At 40.0% G+C, this 17,651-nt stretch overlaps 1 pseudogene; it reads left to right on the top strand.

Moving 5' to 3' along the window:
- Nucleotides 1–7,965: 7,965 nt before the first annotated feature.
- On the top strand, nt 7,966–17,651 carry LOC119736706 (annotated as a pseudogene).

The raw sequence follows: 17,651 nt of genomic DNA, 5'->3' as shown, positions 1-17,651 counted from the left end.
CGCTTATTGCTAAATTGCCATTATTCCGGATAACAAATACCAAAACACATATATACATTATTTAATCACATAAACAGAGAGGCTTACTGAAAAGATTTCTAAAGTGTTTTAAATTCATTACATTTTAACATAAAGGGCTACTTCTCGTTTTCCATCCAAGTAAACACTACTGACATTTTTCTACAAATCAGATTTCTCTGTTTAACTTAACTGGTGCTGTCAACGTCGTTTTTATTCCCTTGGTCAGGTACTGCTGTCTTGTCACATTTTGATATTAACTTGAAGATAATGGATGGAAAACATTTTCCTCAAAACGTATGAAATATGAACTCTGGCTCTCTATCTGCTCCAGCATAATGTTCTTAAATTGAAAGTTATTAAAACATGAAATTAATTACATTAATTAGTATTACTTGTTAAGAATACCGTCCTTGGTTACTTTGTATAGGCCTAAAACAATAAAAGGAAAACCGGAAAAAAAAGCATCGCAGGTAAGAAAAGTAGAACAGAAAAACAAAAACCAACCAAACGTTGATTAATAAGTAATCAACTTTTAGGCTCACTAAAGTACCTTACCATACACCCCGATACTTATTCATAATATTGACCTGTACAAACAATATATTATAATAACTTTTCAATTTCTGTTCTGTGTTAATACACGTTAATGCACAAAAACCCATAGATATCAGGAAATAAATAGCAGATTGAAAATATTAACGTTGTAATATTACATTATACAACTATTGAAGTCCCTTTTTCAAAGTTAGATTTTGTAATTTTGATATCCTCTTAAAAATACTTGTCATCGGCAAGCAATCAAACACATTTCAGTAGGCCTACTCATAAAATCATATTATCAATTCATTCTTAAGGTCACAGTTTTACTTTCACATAGGCGTATAGCCAGCGGGGGTATTCACCCCCCATATTTTGTAAGGTCTGCCCGTTTCCATTCAAATGCCCTTTTTTCACCAGCGCTCCCCCAAATATTTGTAAAGAGTACCCTTCTTTCATTAAAAAGTTCTTTTTTTTTGAACAAGTGCCCTTCTTCAAAAAAATCCTGCCCTATTTTTGTGCCAGCGGCTATTCTGTGTCTTTGTTTGAATTTCGCGCATGCATTGCCCTGGAAAACACCTTATATTGTCCGTTAGTGTGCATAATCGTCGGTTTTGAACATCGCTCCCATCAATAGATGGTACCAGCCCCCCCCCCCCCTTAGTTTCAGTTTGATTTTACGGTGTCACGGTCTTACTTCTCCGGCGTGCTGGATTCTCCGGGTGAATGCGGCGGATAATTGAGCACGTTGCAGTGCACGTTACATGAGCACGATACATGCTCATGTGTCCGCTGTGCTTACTTTTCTTCGGGCGGTGCTATGGAGCCTACCAAGTCCACCCAAGAATGTGTTATGTAACACTTCCTGTGGGTCAAGCTTAGAGAGGACTGGAGTATTTTGCCTGGGTCATTCCATGGTCTTGCAACAGCGTGGGTGTGTACGTGTGTGTATGGAAGAATAATTAAGAACGAACTCCTTGGTCTGTGCATGGCTCCTTGCAGTGTCTGTGAAAGGTCTGTGTTCCTTGCTCGTTCATGGTTGTCTTTATTTTTGCAACCATGTGTATCCTTCACATCTTTACATGTACAGTGTATTGGGAGTTCCGCGCCCTACGAAAATTCTGGATTCGACTGGTACCTTGTAACGTATACATTTGTACATACAAATATCCAAAGATCTCGCGTGCACCCGTACAACCCCAAATGACTCAGCACACAATAAAGTTGGCGAAATGTTCACTACTGCGCAACTTGCGCATGCGTGTTTAGGCGAAATTTCCCTCGGCGGAGAAGCTAGCACGCCGGAGAAGTGAGACCGTGACAACGGAGGCCAAGAGTCTGGAGAAAAAAAACCCAATCGTGTCTACATAAATAGCACGGATGTGTAAGTGCCCTTTTGCATACCCCCCCCCCCCTTCCCCAATCAAAATGACCTTGCTACGCCACTGCTACACATAATCACTTACATTTGTTTACACAAGGGCACACGGTCTGGTTTCCAAGATGCAACTTACACACTTCAGAAACTTGATTCACACTGCAGAAATTGACCCTTCTGGCTTAAGTGGCTGCATTTCATGGTTTTCGCCGGAAGTAGTTTTCACTGGTGCCTCATGCCTCCTCTTCGATGCACGATTGGATTCACTGACTTTCTTCTGTAAATATACCTGCATTTATAACAATCAGTGTACAACAACATACTGAGCTTATTATAATAAGCTGATCATGAAGTTGATTATATTAAGTGTATTGACTTTACAGATGGGTTAAACATGATTTATACGGAAAAAAATATGTTGTACCATCCGGACGAAAATATTTCCCTGTTATTTGGGACGGCCCAATTTCAACCTGATTTAGGCACGCACGTAAGTCCACTACAATTGGAAAAAGAACTCACTGATCTGACTACAACAAAGAAGTTTTTGGAGTATTCAAAAACATGATTACGCACGACCATCAAGTACCTCTTCCCCTTCCGGTACGTCATAAATTTAAGCCTAACAGTCCTGAATCCTTCAACTTGAATATGATTTTGGAGGCAAATCAAATTTTAAGGTCACAAATAGCCTCGAGCAATTGCTCGTGGTCCAAAACATAATTTACCAACATTTGTGGAGGTATAGGATAAGAAATATTTGATGTTAGGGGTCATTAAAGTTGGAAATATTTCGTCCACAACCCTACTTACCAGACGGATGCACAGAAAGACAGTGATGATAAATGCTAAAATAACTCCGACTTCTAGCACAGAAGAGTAATTCTGAGCAGGTTTGTTAGCAGTTGGTGATACTTCGTCAGCCCAGACAAGCGTTGTTCCTGAAAGAGACAAACGGCACTCAGATGTAATATATGACTTGGTTCAATTGATACTTGACTTGATTCAATTGATGGCTGACTTACTTCAATTGATGTCTGGCTTGATTCAATCGATATCTTTATACTGGAATCAGATGACCAAATCTACAAGTTTCATTGTTCCAACCAATTGGTCTATCGCCGTTTGCAAGTTAACCACGCCCCTTAGACAACCCTATGAAATTTTGTGTATACTAAGTTTTGTTTGTCTCAGATTTTGCGCGTTCCGCGTCCATTTGTATATCATTTAATTGGACAATATTTCACTAGCTGCGTTGACGCAATGCTAACGCGATTCTAACGCGATAGGTCAATAGACCCCTTGCGTCTGACGTCACATCCGAGGACCGTTTTCCCCCTGCTATGTGCGATACGCATTCGTATACATATTCGTATTTATATTTGTATTGTCACTGAATTAAAAAAACAAAAATAAACAAACATACTTCTCATTAAGGGCGCACCTTGCAAGGGGTTTATTAGTCTAGGGGCTAGACGTTGATGGTTTGATACGCGATAACCCGCCGCCGCGAGGGGGCGCTATCACGACCAACCAATATCGCCCACGGACCTCTCCTCGGAAAAAAATGGGGGAAACCGGTGCGCATGCGCGACTTCAGTCCTATTACTGAACATGAAAAAGAAATGACCAGTAAAGTTGCACAAAGGTCTTACTGCATCTTTATTGCACTGGAAATTCCCCACATCATGGAAAAGAGGTCGACAATATAGTAACCACTGGGGACGAGGTTTTCTATGCGCATATTTTCACTCCTTGATTTTATTGGCACTTTACCCATTCACACATTTATCTTTCACTGTATTAAGATTTTTAAAGTTCCTCTCAATGCTTAGATTTCCAATTCTTACCGTGTAAAAACATCTGGTTACCGATTTGAACAAGTTTATAGTTAACCCCTCAAAAATGGCACCGACACGACACTGCTTTACCTACCTAGATTGTTGGATGATTGAATGTGATGAGTTTTGGTAAGGCGTACTATTATGCGTTGGTCTTTGCCTTCAACACCCATTGCCTCACACGTGTATGCTTCCTGACTGTCAACGGCAGGCACTTGGACTGATGCTGACGTTGAAAAGGTGTTGGTCCTCAACGACGACCCTGATTGATAAATTGAAATCCATCGATTTTGAAAGAACATACCATTTCTAGTGTAAGAGGTAAGAAAATTATTTAGTCGAAAAGAGAGAAGGGGCTGGTTTTGAAAGCCTAGTTGAGCAGGGATTTAACAAGGTTAATGGCTAGATCACATGCAATGCCTTATGGCAAGCCTGGCGGGGCTTAAAGACAGAAACATGGTTCAACGAGAGAAAATAGTATTTATATGGCTGGAGGTACATCAGTGACATACGGAATCACGGACGGTCAGTTTTCAGGCAGGATCATTTGCATTTGCCCAAAACGTAATTTAAATTATCGTCAAAAGGCTTAATTTGGTTTAAGGATCGTACCGGTGAAATTGCTATCATTTAGAACAGACAATTGTAATTTTTGGGGGAAAAAAGAGTAACTACATAGACGAAATCGTCATTCATTATCAACAGTTTTTGCACTTTACAGCCTGTCTAAAAAAAATGGTACAATCAGAAAAAAATTGGCTAAATATGAAATTACAAAATAAGTCATTCTTACTTAGCATAATATTAAAAAACAAAGACTGGGCTTTCCAATAGTGTTTGTTTGATCTGATTAGCTTTTGTCAATTCAGAGATAATCAATTTAGTGCGATACACCAAAATCGATTTTGTGCCACTTTTATGCATGGGCAGCGTTGTTTCGAACAGTGTGGCACAAACTCGATTTTTGTGTTCCGCAGTAACTGGAGTTATCTCTGGATTGACAAAAGCAAATGAGATAAAACAAAAAGTATTGGAAAGCCTGGTCTCTTTTCTTTAAAGTGATGCTCAAAACGATTTAATATTTAATATTAAAAATTTTTTTTTTTCGATTGTACCATTTTTTTTGGAGACAGGCTGTATATGACTTGAAGCTTTGCATGGCGGATGAGATAAAATAGAAAAAAATTGCGGGTAACACCATGTGGAAAGAAATCTCTTCTTGGAAGAAGTGAGGTTCTGAAAAGAACCGGTTTGTTGAGCGTAGAACTCGACGTTTCGGACAGTGTGCTCTGTCCGTCCTCAGACTGTTTTCTCAAAACGTGTAATTGACATCCACTGAGCTGAAATTTTAGGTCCTGAACATTCTTCTTTGGATTGTTTTGGTGTTGATATTAGAAAGGAACGAAATACACATGAAGCAAATGATTCTATATGTATTTACTGCCCCTTTTATGCATGGCTTTGACATGACACTTCTACCTACCTGGATTGTCGGACTGAACTTCCTCATGAGACACTGTGGTGTGATGAGCTTTGGTAATGCGTACTCTCATGCGTGCGCCTTTTCCAACAACAATCCCTTTTGCTTTACACACGAAAACTTCATTATCGCCATCAACTGTTGTCACTTGGACTGATGCTGAAGTCGAATAGGTGTTGTTCCTCCACGACGACCCTGATTGGTAGATTGCAAATCGATGGATATATTTCGACAGATTTTGAAATTGATGAATCTGATTAAAAGAGCATACTATTGCTAGCGTAAGAGGAAAGAACGTACTTTGGCCTTACGTATTAAATGGTCTAAGACTAGAAATAATCTCAAATAGCTTGATGAGATCTCATTCCATACAAACACGTTGTATACATAAGCACGCCCGGTATAGGGCCTAACCATCAGGACAGAAATGTGGCGCCAAACATATCAAAAAATCATCATTGAACGACCCGGGGGTATCGATATACAGCGAGCTTGAAATGACCATCTATCCTAGTACCGCATTTCCAGGATATGGGCATATCGGTTGGTTACTTTGCGCTTTCGTATCGTGTAGTAGGGTTTTAAGACGACTTGTTCCTTTTCTGGGAGTATAATTAGGCAAACAGTCAAACCAAACAGCAATATACAGCATTATGTTGGGAAGAATGCTGCTTACCAGTGTAGGCGGGTAGAACTTCAGGCCAGACTGATGTGGAGGTCTTGAGTTCCGTCTTCCCGCCCAAAAACAGACGGATCCATTTCAGTTCAGCTGCAGGTTTGACCTGCTCCATGACGCAGGTCAGGTTATGCACCGTGCTGTTAGGTTGTACGCTCATCTCACACGTATCTGTGTCGTGGTCATGATTGCAGCCGATGACGGTAGGATATGGCCGAATTGGGGAGACTGTTTAGTTGGTGGGAAGAGTTGAGAAAGTAAACAGTTAACGCGGCTGTAAAATAATCATAACAGTAACAATAATTCGCGTCAAATGACGTAGGTGTGGCCATTTTTCTGGAAATCGGGCGTAATAATTCTAACTTCGCCATTTGGGGCACAAACAGACGTGCCTCGAAGGTTACTGACGTAGGTTTACATGTTGCTAAAGTTCAAAAATAATATTTTTACAACTAAATTGGAGTCAAGTTTATAAATTGCTTTTACAAACAATTTTATTACGATGGTAGAGCGCCCTCATTTGTAAAAAATGGACAATTAAGCCAAAGATTTGGAAATCAGATCTGATCGCGGCGTATTATAGTCGTCAAAGAGATCGTAAAGGGCATGAATCTCCTGTTTATGGAAGCCAGGAGTCCAAGGGGGAGATTTAAGGTTTAAGTGACAATCATAATAATCATTCACCCTTGTCACAAACTTCAACCTGTCCCGCTTCCATCACTTCCAAATGCGGTTTCAATTGAAAGTAGTAGGTTCCCTCATTGGAGGCGGTGACGTTCTCAATGATGAGATTCAACTCGTTGTCGATATCATAGACGCCCTCTGGGATCCCGTTTTGGGGAGCCACACTTCCCAAGAAGTACGAGATGAGGATGGATATGTCGCTTATTGAGTCATAGTGCCAGTACATCGCGTCGACGTTTTCTCGGGAGAGTTTGCGAGATTTTGCGAGAGGACAGGGCACGATCCCTTTGCTGCCTCGTTCTAAGAACATGGTTCCATCAGTGACTGCTAGGACGAATCCGCCTGAAACAAGACATCTGATTTTTTTAAAATCGTCTTAATCTGTTGCTTTGCTAAAATATTTCTAGAGTCTTGCTGTTTTTACACTAAAGGCAAATGCGTCTTGACATGGAATGTAGTCCAATCAAATTGAATCTAATCAAGTCAAATTTGATTAAAAGTCAATTTTTTTTTAAAATGTGAACCAAAAGACATCCAGATTTGCCCTCATGATTGTGTGTGAGCGCAGTTACAAATTAAAAATTTTTTTTAGGGAAAACTATTGCAGTAGTGCACAAAGCGTGGTTCAGTGATTTCTCCCAATGATGTATTAGGATTTACCGAACAGTCTTTGCCCCAGTACCCACATCGGTATTTCCCGTCCGATCCCCAAGCTCTTCATTTGATAGATGGGAATTACAAAACATTGCGATTGATAATGAATTGAGATTACATAATGTACTTACAGCATATCAACAATGATAGCCACTGCATTTCTCATGAGTTTGTTGCCTCTGTAAATAAAAGCAAAACTGCAAACATACCACAATATATTTATATTATTAATATTTTATTACATCTATTATAAGCTTTGTGAAATATTAAAGACCTTTTACTTGTAAATCCTTGCCATGAATAAGGCCATGCTGAGGCTACAAATTCGATGTGTTATACGCTGTAGAAATGGTTACGTAATATACCCAGTCCTGTTTGTCGTTGACGAGCGACGAACGTCACAAACAAATGCGAACGGTCTTATTTATTGGCCCAAAATCCATAGCTATATCAAGTGAAGAAATTATGTTTTCAGAATGTATCTAACTCATTTAGCCCATGAGACCCCTTAAAATCATAGGCACACGTGTTCACAACCTTCAATACATGTTACACTTGTGGGAAAGACGTTTGTTTCCCTTTTTGCTCCACTTTGTTTCTGTTGAAATCTTAAAATCACTTTTCCTTAATGGGGAAAAGATTTCTAAAGACTGACTTGTGATGAGGTTTATTGTCCCTATTGTGCTTACTCATGATGGGTATGTACTTGAACTTTGGATAATAAATTATATGGTACTGTCAACATCGCGATAGCCTTTTGCCACCCTTACCAAAAACAAACAAGAAAGAAACAAACACCCCAAACAAATAAAAAGAAACACAACCAACGAAAATAGATTTTTATCGCCCTACGTATAGTGAGGAAAGCCCGACCATGTGAACCATCCCAAAATCGAGGGCAGGGCTCGGAATGTAATGAGACCGTGGATTCCAAGTGTGGCGATTGGTTGATATTATTAATTTATGACAGCTTATTGCCAATTCCCGAATCCAAACATGATCACGCATAAATATTATTAGAGTTATCATTATCTCTTTATCGGAGAAAAAAAGATAATAAATACTGAAAAGAACTGATGGCAAGGCCGGATACGCATAGTACGTGCTTAAATGTTGTGGTATATGTACGTAAACATGCATCGTGTGTGTAGCACATAAAATGATCTTAATACATGTGGCTAGTATTAGTCAGGTGGCATATGGTCGGAATCGTGACCGACTGGTCCAAAGCACCAAACTTGGCAGATAGATTCTTATAGTCCTAGAGAAGATATTTAGAAGGGGTGACACCTGAAATTCTTTTGGGAAGGGTGCCTAATTTGCATAAATCGTTAATCCCTGCCGTGTAATATATTTATTCCCATATTTGGGTATATTTTTATTTTTTTATTTTTTTTGAAAAGTGTATTTTGGTGATTCTACTTGCATATTCTTACTTCAATAACATTTTGTAAAACATATAAGTTACTGAATAATTAGGAGGACATAGTAAAGAACCAAAATTGCTACTATTTTACCCTAAAGTTACGCGCATTTACCTTGTCTCCAGATATCATCAACTAGTCTCGCCAAACGTGGGTATTGATGAGCTTCAAATTCACAAATTTACTTACTGGCATAGTTACCCTAACAAAAATAAGTGGGAAATCAATTGAACATTTATAACATCTTGATGTTTAGCCCAAAAGACAAAAAAGGGGAGAAAATGTAATGTCCGTAAATTGGGCTAGTACGGGAAGGGTAAGGTAGGAACTTGAACAAGTTCAACGAAATCCCCCTAAATAAGAGATTATTGTTGTTTACAATAATTTTGTCTACGCCAAAACGTTTTCTCAACAATAATTTTGGGAATTTCCTTGAACTTGTTCCAGAGTTCCATGTTAGGCAACCCTTCACCTACTTGTTAGCCTAATTTATGGGCACCTCGTTTTTTCCCAGTTTTTGTTTTCTGGGCTAAATATCACAATGTTATCATTGTTCACATGATTTTGCATAAGGTTTTAATAGGGTAACTGTACCAGTAAGCTCCTTGGTGAATTTGAAGTTCATCAATGCTGATGTTTGGCAAGACTAATTGATGATATCTGGAGACAAGGTAAATGCGCGCAATTTTAGGGCATAATAGTAGCCATTTGGGATCGTTACTAAGTCCTCATAATTATTCAGTCACTTATATGCTTTGGAAAATGTTATTTAAGTAAAGATATGTAAGTAGAATCCCCAAAATACACTTTTCAAAAAAAGAAAAAAAAGAAATATACCCAAATATGGGAATAAATATATTACACGACAGGGATTAACGATTCATGCAAATTAGGCACCCTTCCCAAAAGAATGTCAGGTGTCACCCCTTCTAAATATCTTCTCTAGGTCTATAAGAATCTATCTGCCAGGTTTGGTGCTTTGGACCAGTCGGTCACGATCTTGACGAAAATTAGATCTAAGCCACCTGACTATATATAGTATTTGACAGCAGTTGGCAGACTACTTATAATATTTTTTTACTGACATTATTGCAAGTTCATGCAACTGCCACAGCATGTAATATAATGGTATATTTAATCACTCTACGTGGCTTCGAAATAATGCATTCAAACTATATTATTGATACTTTATTACATCTATTATAAGCCTTGTGGAATATTGAAGACCTTTTACTTGTAAATCCTTGCCATGAATAAGGCCATGCTGAGGCCACAAATTCGATGTGTTAGACGCTGTAGAAATGGTTACGTAATATACCCAGTCTTGTTTGTCGTTGACGAGCGACGAACGTCACAAACAAATGCGAACAGTCTTACTGAGTCTGTTTCTTGTTTCTAATACTTTGTAAATGGCAACATTTAAGTTAATCCTTTTAGAGATGGGAGGAAAACCCCCAGAATTTTCTTGTAAGAAAACATGGAATGAGGTAATAGGCCATCAGCTTGGGGGTTTGGTCAGTATCTAATCAGGGCATAAAATATTACAGTGCGCATGCGCAAGGTATACCGCCCTACAGTACAGTGGTAATTAACATGCATTTTGATGGACATTTTGTTAAAAAAGGGTGATAACACCCAAAAAGCTGCCACTGCTGCAATGCTACCACAGTATTTTTCAACTCTGGAGGTGTATACCTTGCCAAAAACCGCTTTGACGATTATTCCCCTCATCTGATACCGGTGGACAAAAGTTTGGACCGAGGCTGATGTCCTACAAGACTGAAAACCAACTAGGGCAGGAATCGAATCTGGGCCATAGAGGTGGAACTGGAGGGCAAGTTACAAACCACTGCGGTGATCATTGGGTCAATGAAACATCCCAAATACAATCTCAGCTCCCTGGGGAGGATACAGATTGATGCTGCCATTCCAGCGCAAGCAGCTAAAACCAATCACAATTATTACCATGACAGTTTATCATTATTCGTCCTGTTTACAATTATTTTTAATTAACTCTTATCAATATGAAATAATGCACCAATAAGTACACTGTCAATACGTCACAAGTCCTGCTTACGTGCACCCATAATTCGCATTTGTACAAGTCACACTCCATCATAATCAATGTTATATTGTAAATAAATACATGCATATTTCAATTTCCATCAGTTTTTCTACTATTATGCCAAGTAAATAATTAATTAATTAATTTATTGACCACTGTTTTAAATTATATCTATAATTGTTGTTTACTTCATAAGTTATTCACTAACGGGATCAGGCTCTGTATAAGCTTAGGCTTTTTTCCTGGTTCCCCCATCTGTCACCATTTATGTTTAAATGATCGAAGTGTTGTACATGTATTATCATTCTAGTAAGTTAAGTTATTGTTGTAGTAAATAATCTGTTACATTTGCATTATATTAATTTGTGACAAATGGAAATAAAAACAATGCAATACAATACAATACCGATACAAAGTGAGATAGTTGACGCAAGGTCCTTCTGAAGCATGTGTTCTAGTATGTTGCCAAGTAGTCGTTACTCTAGGTAGACTTCAAGTTCGATATTAGAAAAGATCCCAAGGGCACTGGTGAGGGAAGAGCGAGTGAAGCCGTTGCGAGGGAGAACGAGTTGTAGCTATGTGGGTATGTGGGTGAAGGTTGCTTATATAGCCCTGATCACGTGTCTATATCGTGACACCTGATCTGCTATCTGCTCAGTATGTTGACAAATTGATTTGCAGCCTTAATTGGTCACAACACACTCATAATACACTACTATAAGTAAACAAGTTAGACTAGACAATGAGGAGAGAAATCAGAGTTCAAGTGGTGGAAGGGAAAATAATGACATCTCACGCAAAAAAAAATCAGCTCGATAATCTTAATAATCAAACCAAATGGAAAATCTCAAAGACGGCGTCATATTGTAGGATTTGATGTTCCCTGAAGCAGAACACGAACAAAGATGTTGAGCTTATGAAGTCCCTTAACTGTAATGAGCATGAAAATTGCATTAAAAAGCTGAAGATTGAGAAGAGAGATAAACCTCGTAAAGGATTCTAGCCCAACTCCCCTGCAGAGGCCCGATTGAAAGTTCTGGGTGTTCCACATACTCGCGTCGGTCGCGATTCTCATACCATTATACTAGCAATGAGTAAAGTGTATCTTGTAACACATTAAGGCATAAATTGCAAAGACCGAAAGCAAATCATTTTCAAACTAAAACACATTTACTCACATATTAAGTCTACTCTATTAAATTTGCACGATATTCTTTGTTTCATAAATAGGAGACTCTATAATGGTGATAATTAAATCACCAAATTCGTATTAAAAACAAGAAATTATCCTTTAAATAAAACATTATTGGCCTAAAATCCATAGCTTATATCAAGTGAACAATTGATGTTTTTAGAATGTATATAAACTCCACTCTGCTTTTATCAATATTAATGAGACCCCTATCATAATAAGGCACACGCGCACACACAATCTTTTATGTATTTTAACCTTGCGTGAAAGACGTTTTTCCTTTCTTTGCATGCTCCCCCTTGTTTGTGTTGGAATCTTAAACAACCTTTTTCTTAATGACAAAAAATATTTCCGAAGAGAGACTTGTGGGGTATATTGTCCCTTTTGTGCTTATTGCCTTATAAGGAACAATGTTGGAACAGTTAATGCCACTAAATGACACAGATAGTCGACACGCCTTAAAATGTTGTTCAGCTAATCATAGTGTCCAATTCCAAAAGATCAATGTTCAAGTATAAGGTCGTATGACACTATAATTAATATTTGCATTATAGTTCATGTACATATTGACATGTCATTACCTTTTGTACTTTGTTTCTGCACTTTTCAGTTCTATTGAATACATTTTAGTTGTTGGAAAGTTCGGAAAACTTGTGCTACGCCACTGTGTCGATTTGGTTATTATTTTTTATTTAAAATAAATATCTTAGTGGGCCTGCTATTTTGACCCTACCAGACTCTGTTTTTTCTGATGTTAACCACACTGCAAGTTCTTTAAGCGCGTGTACACGCTAATGATGTGCAAACCCGACCCGAAACCGAAACCGACCTGACCCGAAACCGACTTTGGTTTGGGTCGGGTCGGTTTGTCCATCTTCTTGGTTTCTCCAAGAATTCTTGCCACGTGGGTAAGGGTAGGCACAAAAAAAAGTGATCACTTTGTCCAAGCAAGGTATTCGTTTTTTTCGGGTTTTTTCCGGGTCGGTTCGGGTCGGTTGCCCCTTTTTTTGTCGGGTTGGGTCGGGTCGGTTTGAGGGAGTTAAGATCAGTTTCGGTTCGGATTCGCTTTATATCTCTAATGTTTCGGGTCGGTTTTACCTGGTCAACCCGACCCGATGCACATCATTAGTACACGCCCTATTATACCTTAAAAAACAAAAGGAGGAAATGTTCAACCGGCATTGTTCAATGCTGGGAAGGTAACACACTCGCTGTGGAGGAGGTGTGGCGATTCCCCCACAGCAGCATTTCATGGACTCGAGTCTGGCCCAATCGCTAACGAAAGAGAGATGGGCAATCCGTTCCTGTGAATACAGGTTCGTCCCCTATTTCATGAAAAACTTATGGGGGACCAAAACGGTACCCCGCAAGTCGGTGGGCATTCCTTGTAGGGCACCTTCCATTGTACCGGTACCCCACAAGGCAGTGTTTGTACACACACACACAAACCAACGCTGGTAAAAACATACCTCCTTGGCGGGGGTATAATTAAAGCATTGTATAAGGTCATATGACACTATAATTAATATTTGCATCATAGTTCATGTACATATGACATGTCATGACCTTATACAATATAGTTTTACCAGACTACTTACATCATTTTTTACTGGTGTAATTGCACGCGTTCAACTGCCACAACACATTTTATAATACTTTTTGAGCCGCGGCGTGAGTGGGAGCAATAACGAATGTCACGTGATGTGAGTTCCACTTATCTAATGACAAGGATCTGTATGTCAGTTATATAACAGTTAAGTGTTTTTAAGCTTTTGTACTTTGTTTCTGCACTTTTCGGTTCTATTGAATACATTTTAGTTGTTGGAAAGTTTGGAAAACTTGTGCTCAGTACGCCACTGTGTCAATTTGGTTATTATTTTTAATAATAGCTTAGCGTGCCTGCTATTTCGACCCTACCAGTCTTTGTTTTAATGATGTTAACCACACTGCACGTTCTTTAAGCGCGTGTATACGCCCTATTATTCCTTACAAAACAAAAGGAGGAAAAAACAGACGGGATTCTGGTCAAACGATACCGATTTACTTTTTGGTGTTTCTTTAGACTATCGTCCACCGCCGAATCGAATGTGACCACTGAGTAACCCACCCATGTTTCTTGGGTACCCTTCCAATATTATACTGGCTCGAGCTTGTTCGTCTGATAAGGAGGGAATAGGAAGAATCAAGGCAGGGCTCGAAAAGGTAACCGTCATGTTTTTGACGAAGGGGGCACCCAGACCATCAAAATTAACATGGGTGCATGGCGCCAATACGAAAACGCGAATTATAATGGCGTCATTTCGTGTTACGTAGGCCTGGGCCTATACGTCCTCCAAATACAATGAAACATGGGCGTAACCAGGGCTCTCGTCCCTAGGGGGCGAGGGGGGGGGGGGAGGCTGGATGTGATGATGCTTAAAGCTAATTTTTTTCACCGGATACCCGGCCTCCGTTAAAATCACTTTTTTTTAGGGGGGGGGGGCTGAGACTGGACTTCATCTTTCTATGCGGGCCTGTTCAAAACCGAATTTATGGTCATTGTCAGACAATAGTAATCACTATGCGCGTTCCACTCTGCTTTGCCAGAAAAAAATCACTGATCCAGGTCACTTTGTTTTTGACTCACCATGTAAAATAACCTCCAAAGATATCCTTTGAATTGCGACATTGCAGCGTCCAAGGTGGCAATTCGTACAGTGTCCCTGGCAGTGCTTCTGCCATACTGCATCATCGCTTTGCCGAGTGGACCACCGGTAGGGCACCATCCCGAGGTCTGCACCAGCATGTCACCGGGGGGTCACCATCCTAGCAACACAGCCACTGGCCCTGCACCTTACATCATCGTAGTCAGTAATGGCACCTATATATACCGCGCGACAACCCATACAGGGTATTTTAAGAGCAGTGTCGAAAATAATTGATCGAGGCATATCATTGAACCCATTTACTTCTTGACCCCCTTCAAAAAGTCAGTTTGAAATGTCACATAGTGTACACATGCAGTTGACTTAGCCAAGCCCAGCCCGGCCCTGCCCACCCAGCCATGTCCACACAGCCGGCAATGACATGTCATGTCCAGCCCAACCCATTCCAGCCCAACTCTGCCCAGTTCATCCCAGCCCTTTTCAGTCCAGCCCACTCTAATGCAATCCAGCCCAGCCCAGCCTAGCCAAGGCCAGCCCCGCCCGGCCCATCCCCACCCCGTGCCTCCCATGCCAACCTATGGAGTAGCCAAGCCCAGCCCCACAGCCAAGGCCATCCCTTCTCATTCCATCTTATTCCATCTTAACCCAGCCCAGCCCAGTCCAGCCCAGTACAACCCAGCCTATAGCCAAGCACAGCCAAATCGAGCCCATTCCAGCTCACCCTATTCATGCGCACCTATAGCTGACCACACCTTCACCCTTTAGCATCATGATCATAATTCAAACTAAGCTTTCCTTCGTTTCGTCACAACAGTGACAGTCCGTGCAGCCAATCAGGGTGTAACCTTCGCCGGTTTCTTCGTTTAGGCAAGTAGCCAATCAGACTCGGCTCAGACGGATGCTCGAGGAGCGTTCAGCAACGTTCCTCAAAGATCGCAAGCTCTTGCCTGCACCTCTGCCGCGGTGAGAAAGCTACTCAATTTCTCGACTTACACAATATGCTATTTCCATCAAGTGCTCATCCTCAGAGCAAAATGTTTGTACCATTCACTCATCAGAAGCTTATCAACCGATAAACTTTTGTTATTGGTGTCTTATTGTTTTCATGCTTTAGTGGTCGGTTTAGTTTGCGTATAAATTTAGTGATCACAAATGTGGTTGTTCTCTCATTTATAATCGAAAGTGACAACATTCACTCCATCCAACCATGGAGGAATTAAAACATTAGCATATTCAGAGTGTGGCAGACACAATGTGAGGGCGCTGTTTGATTTGGTGAAGACTTTTGTATTTACCCAAACTAAGAGGCGCCTTCATATGCCTCAAATAGTTTGCAATACCTAATGAAGGAATTCTTCCAAGACATTTTAGAGTTAAATTTATCCAATCGATTATATTTCCATTCCACTTTCAACCCTTTCAATCTAACGGTATTTTTTCACTCTACATCGTTGCCCGGCCTCGGTAGAAAGCGAGTGTTAATCAGTTGACTGTTTCGTTGCGTGGTCGAGCTGATGAGTTTTATTTTACTGACGTGTTTCGGTTCTTCAGTCAGTCAGCCGGTCGGTTGGTTATTGGGCTTGAGTGCTTATGAAAGTTTGAGCCATCGTGTTTATCTGATTGGTCCGATAGGGAGCCTGGTCCCACAACAACAAGAATGCCAAGAGGGAGATAACTGCAACGTGGATGCCGCCATCCGATGATCAAGGATCTGTTGCATTCCAGTAAGTGTTGCTGAAGCTATTCTGTGTATTTAGTTGTCACAAATCTATGGCTCATTAAAACACACATTTCTTCGGAAGCAGAATTCTTCGTGAAATTGTCCTATAAAAGCAAAAACCTCTGCGATAATTCTTGTCATCTCCAGGGCAACCATCGTGAGGGGTCCAGCCAGCGTTTACTGGAAAGGCGTGAAATCACAGCTTCTGTCGTACAGTGCTGCACCTAGCCTGGGTATGTATACGGCAGGCCTCTACCTTGGAATTTGGGGGATTTCCCAGAAGGATGTTCGGTGAAAAGTTCGTCAATAATCTTCTAACTATATTAAAACACCCAGGCTCTTCTTGGAAAATGTTGGGTAAAAACGAAATTTATCCCACTAAGTATACTTTCTGACTTCAAAGTACAGGAGTTTTTCATTTAACAATTTCAGGGACGATGGGCATATTTTTGTAATGATGCCTTTTTAAACAGGAGTTATATAGGTTGATGTACGAAACCTCAAGTTTGGATGTATTTGACCTGCTCAATCTACAACGACAAAGGCGTGTCTGAAGTTCAAACGTTGCTTGAATTGTTACTGGGTGCCAGTAACTTTAATACCACAACCGTCTTTGGCAAAAGGATGCGACATGACGCAGACAATATAGGGCCATCTAGAGGGCGCCCTCTTGACATATTATGATGCTTTCCCCTTAAAACAAGGCTTTCAAAAAACAAAACAAAGTATGTGTTATCATATCATGCCCCCTGTAAAACTCTTCGGGACCCGCCGAATTCTCGCCGAAAACTTAATTTAGGATATCACTACAATGTTTCTTTTCAAAAGTAGCCACAAGATTTGAAAGCAAGCTCTTGATATTTCTCATTGTTTTCTTGCAGTTTCAAGCAGCATCTTCCTCTTGACCTTTGCCGTGTTCTGGGCGATGATGGCGTGACTGTGATTAACGGTGGACGTCTATACCGCCCTCTTGTGATATCATCTGGACAAAAATAATCGTCTTAAATCGGAAACGTGCCTTACTCTTTTTTTGGGAGACGCTGATGAATGGTGCGATGACCCAAAGAAGCGTCAATTTCCAAAAGAGCAACTATAGACATTTGATTATTGATTATTCAAGCTTTTTTTATTGCGAAAAGTTGCATTAAGGAACAGATGCTTAGACATGAAAGAAATTGTCTTAAGGTGCTTTTGCTTATTGCTAAATTGCCAATATTGCGGAAAACAAATACTAGTAAAATACATTTATACATTTTTTAACCACATAAAACAGAGAGGCTTCCTGAAAAGACTTCTAAAGTGTTTTAAATTCATTAAATTTTAACATAAAGGGC

The sequence above is a fragment of the Patiria miniata genome, unplaced genomic scaffold, assembly GCF_015706575.1.
Source record: "Patiria miniata isolate m_02_andy unplaced genomic scaffold, ASM1570657v1 HiC_scaffold_3, whole genome shotgun sequence".
In the NCBI taxonomy this organism is placed as follows: domain Eukaryota; kingdom Metazoa; phylum Echinodermata; class Asteroidea; order Valvatida; family Asterinidae; genus Patiria; species Patiria miniata.
Note: the sequence above shows the minus strand (reverse complement) of the source record. Positions and strands in the feature narration are given on the sequence as shown.